The following is a 5,342-nucleotide window of genomic DNA, read 5'->3' on the forward strand; positions in this document are numbered from 1 at the left end:
ATTTATTTATTTGACAGAGAGAGATGACAAGCAGGCAGAGAGGCAGGCAGAGAGAGAGGAGGAAGCAGGCTCCCTGCTGAGCAGAGAGCCTGATTTGGGGCTCTGTCCCAGGACCCTGGGATCATGACCTGAGCTGAAGACAGTGGCTTAACCCACTGAGCCACCCAGGCGTCCCTCCATTCAATTTCGTAACTGAGTCTCAAATCCATCCTGAGTTCTAACCTAAACCTAAGTTCTACTTCTTACACGTTGTTATATGACCAAATTCTTTCAGTTCAGTATTTTGTAACATTTAAATATTAATCAATTGATGCTTTGTTTGTGTATTTCTATGAAAATAATTTGAATACTGTAGATTTATTGTTATATTTATACACTTATAATCAAAGTTTCATCAGTTGAAGTTTTTGGAAATTTCAGATATAATGATTAACCTAAAATGATACTGCCTCAAATCCCTCTGATATCAAGGCCCAACACCTGATTATAGCCAAACCTGTGGTGGATAGTTCCATGGGAAATTGCAGTTACTTAACACTGATAGCATCTCATGTTCTCTCTCTCATTTTAGAATGTCTCCAACACAACCCAAAAGTGTAGGAGAGTTAATGTCCTCTGAGGACAGCTCTCATTGAAGTGGAAATAAGAACCATAGGTAAAATTGTCAGTTTCCAGGTCTTCATGAGGACAACGTAAAGAAGTTTCTCAGGACCTTTCAGTAAAAGCAAGCCTTCATTTTCTATCCACAACAATTATATCAACAATGTACCTCTTTGACAAAGTTGCTTCTTCACTGTATCACTTTCCCATTCTTTTCTACGTTGGATAATCTCCCAGATAAGCTAACAGCACTACAATCCTTTGTCCTACTCTTTGCTCTCAGGATAAATGGAGCCAAAAGACTTAGATTAATATCAAGTTCTGAATGGGATCTTAGAGCTATTTCTCTCCAGATTTTCATAAACAGAGGGACCTTTGAATTATCAGGCTATAAATAAGTTCTAAATGGAGGGGGCAAAAGCAAAAAGTAGAAATTTTTATGTTTGATTTTTAATCATGATTAATTGACTTTATTGATTATTAAAAATAATAACATTATAAAAGTGTGGATCTTTGTAAAACAATGTCATAATGTAAGAAATAAGTTGCATAGTCCTTTTGAGAATATTAAACCAAGTGTTCAGGTGCCATCTAATTTCTTGTTTAATCCAGAACTTTGGTGTGCATTATCTTGAGGAATAGGATTTTGAAGTCCAGACAGACTAACAGAAAACTGATCCAAATGTGTGTGTTTATATTTCTGCTTTTGTTGTAAAAATCAAAGTGTGATTGCTGGTTTAAAATGGTAAAACTAATAATGTTCATGGACTCTATTATAAATTTTCTAATTGTATGGGAAGAATCCAATAAACATAGAATTAATTGATTTGCAAATCCTCAAAGAGCTACAGGATCAGGTAGTGGTATGTTCTGATTCAAAAGCATCATAATGCAGCATTTTATATGTGTGGCTAATGGATATTTTCATGAATGTTTGCTAGCTAGTCAGCCAATACAGAGAAATATTAGGTAGGGTAATTACTCACAGTTGTGTTTAATAAAATGAGAGAAAATTATCAAATGACACTAATAATAATAATCCTATAGCAGGCTAAATAATTCAATGATAATTACAAGTATTAATCTAGCCTTATTCCCTGATTATGACTCTTCTGTCCTTTATCAGAATGGGAGTAGCAGATTGTCTGCAATGAATTGTGAAAACCCAGCAGTGACTTTGGCAGTGAAGGCCTCCCAACAATTTTGATAGGTTAAAATGATTCTGGTTGGTCTTGAGCAAATGTGTCAATTTTTTTTTTCTGTGTGTGTCATAAAAGAAAGAAGCAATAGTAAATTCTTGCTGTTATTCCATGGAGCCAATAAAGTCACACTGCCAACAAGAGGCTGTTGACACCATAAGTGTAGTTAACAGTCTTGAAATACTAGGCCTGGAAATAAAATTCCAATATTTCACATAACCTCTTTTTTTTAAAGAAAAAAACAAAACAAAACAAAACATCTATACTGCTTACATTTAGGGCCCTGCTTTTGTGTAACTTTTTTTGAACATGTCTACTGTAAGTGTATATATATATATATTTTTCTGTGCAATAAATTCATTTAGAGATAAATTTGTATTGCAAATTATTTTGGGGGAGGCATGGTATTTGTGGCCAGTCTTACAAGTAAAAAGGACTAAAAGAAAGAAGAAAAGCATTTTTTATTACAGCATATTTACATCTGTCCAAAGTACTTATTTACTATAATACTGACTAATGTATAATACTGTACACAAAGAAAGAAGTTAAATGAGTTATAATTCAGTCAAAGTATAGCTGGCCATTTTAAAACTTACCACTGAATCCTTCTGGTATGAAATGTGATATCTGGCAATCTGGTCCAGTTCATTACATCAGGTCATTTGTATGTTTTTATTACCATTTTGATAGCACAGCACATTTTATAACCCAGACATTTTACAATGGAACTATGATGCATGTATTTTCAAAAGTATAGACATACCTGAAGCTATGAGGTCAAAAAAGATGAATGTCCGTAGTACCATATAGACTCAACAAATAAAAGTGTTCAAGGCTCTGAGTGAGATTGATGAATATTGTATAAGATTAGGCCAACATGTGGTTTTGATATAAATAATCTGTTCTTAAATTAGAATTACAATCGTTGAGTACAGTGTTGAAAATGGCAGATAGATTTTAGCTATCTTTGCTCACTAGGGAAAATGGAAAAATGTTTAGTTTGGTCAGATTTTCACTTATCTTCTGAAAAATCTTACATTTGAGAGAACCCTTCTGAAATAAGAATCCTTAAAGACATAAACCCTTTGGCACAAGTTTTCAAGAAACTTGTTTGATGTTGTAGACAATTATATGGCACACGTACTGTTCTAGATGTTTCATGCCAATAATATGTAAGCCATACCAAGGCTACATATACATATAGGGATGTTCCTCAGATTACAAGGGGGCTATGTAGAGAGAAACACATAAAAAATTGAAAATGCATTTAATACCCCTAAACTGTCAAATATGATAGTTTACCTTAAGCTCATTTAAACATACTCAGAGCACTTACATTTGCCTGCATTTGGGCAAAATCATCTTAAGCAAAGCCTATTTTATAACAAAATATCAAATATCACGTGCAATTTATTAAATATTACACTAAAAAAAGAAGAATGGTTATATCTAGAATGCTTGTAAGAATATCAGGTGTTCACCCCTGTAATCTTCTAGCTGACTGGGAGCTGTGGCTCACTGCTGCTTCCCAGCATCACAAGATGGCACCATACCACATGTCACTGGCCCTTTTTATAAAGACCCAAATTCAAAATTCAAAGTACAGTTTCTACTGAATCACTTTCACTTTCACATCATTGCCAAATATATCCTAAGTGGAATCATTGTAAATCAGGAGCCATCTTATTTGAAAGTTAAATCACAGTCACCCATATACACACACAAAAAAGGCCTTCATGTAGGGCCATCTATGGATCTCTAAACAACATAGCATGACATATCAACAGCAAAAAATGGATGTGAAGGGGACAATTGCTTTGCGTCAGTACTCTGAGCAGTAACATACATGGCCTTACTCACCTAGCAGAACTCCAGAGCTAGCTGATGGTAAGGAATTTTACAAATGTTTGCTGAACAGCTTAAGCACTATTATTTTTAAATTAGTGTACATATCTGTTTTCTAAAGATATGTTAATTTATTTTATTGACTTATTACAAAACCAAATATTTTCCTCTTATTTAAGTGGCAGGTAAATAGAATTCTTTGTAATTCAAATCAAATGGCTTTTTAGGGAAAATATACTAAAAATTTTGAAACTTGTATTGCTTATGAATCTTTTATTGGAATCCTTATCAAGTTGTGTTTTTCAAGTTTTTCCTAAATAATCTTCAATGAATTGAAAATATTTTTTGGATTTTATTCAAGGCTATTAACACACAATTTCACTTTGTTAAATATAGTGCTAAACTTTCAACCAAAACGTTGTGTCTTTTTTTTTCCACTACCACATCCTCCATCTACTGACTGGATTCTCTCCCCAACTAGCACATATATACCATTGTCTATCTTTAGGATAAGTAAGGGTCATCTTTTGTCTTTATTCTATTCCTTGTATGCTTCTGAACTTGTTGAATTTTAATGTAGTCACACCATAAGCATCACATATTGGATTCCCCTTTAAATAGTAAACAGTGCACAACCAGAGCATACCTTCAAAGCTATCAATAGACTTACTCTGATATATTATTTTTGTATTTTTGTAAATTAAAATAATTAAATTATAGAACAAGAGTTTCAGGTGGTAGGTGGTAGGTGTTGTAAGTTTACCCAAACTGACTTTTGTCAAACTCGTTTTTGTCATCATATATCTAGTATAAAAATCTTGCAATTTATTTTAGAAACATTAAGATATTGAAAATCAATCTATTTCTTGAATTCATTGAAGACATTTTTGGCTTGTTTCCAGTACTTTCTTACTGGTTAAAAAATGAATTTGAAGTAGTCTGCATTTCATTATTATATGGCACTTTCCTTTGATGAATACAAAGACGATATTCTATATTAGCTATCTGAGAAGAATTTATTTTTTTAATTTTATTTATTTGTAAGAGAGAGAGTGAGAGAGAGCAGAAGCAGGGGAAGCAGCAGGGTGAAGGAGAAGCAAACTCCCGGCGAAGCAGGGAATCTGTTGCAGAACTGAGTCCCAGGACCCTAAGATCATGACCTGAGATAAAGGCTCAGGCGTTTAACTGACTGAGCCACCCAGGTGTCCCAATCTGAGAAGAGTTCTGTATGTTACTCCTAATATGCAGTTTAAAGTCTAGGTAATTAACTTAATATTTTAGTGGCTGTTACATAGATAGCACTATGTTGCAGGCAGAGAGTAAGAAAGAAATATTAAATCAACCATATTCTATGCATTCTAAATGAAAATAATTAATGAATCATAATAAATCCTTCTATTTATGGAATATCAACTTATAAGCGTTCCTCCATAGGAACAATGCCAAATACCAGAATAAAGGGCCATCTAATACAAATAAAGGATAGAATTAAAGAATTCTGGTAAGCCATTTAATTTTGAAAAATGGTGTTATATTGTTGCTGAGTTGTGGTTTTCAGTTACATAATATCTGATAAGTGTAGAAGTAACATGAGTGTTACGTGAGATGAGAAATGGTATATAATTAAGATATTTTAAAAAGTACAGATAAATACAAATTTGTAAACATAGCATTATGGAGGAATAAAAATAAATGATA

Source organism: Mustela lutreola, chromosome 5 (assembly GCF_030435805.1).
Source record: "Mustela lutreola isolate mMusLut2 chromosome 5, mMusLut2.pri, whole genome shotgun sequence".
NCBI lineage: Eukaryota > Metazoa > Chordata > Mammalia > Carnivora > Mustelidae > Mustela > Mustela lutreola.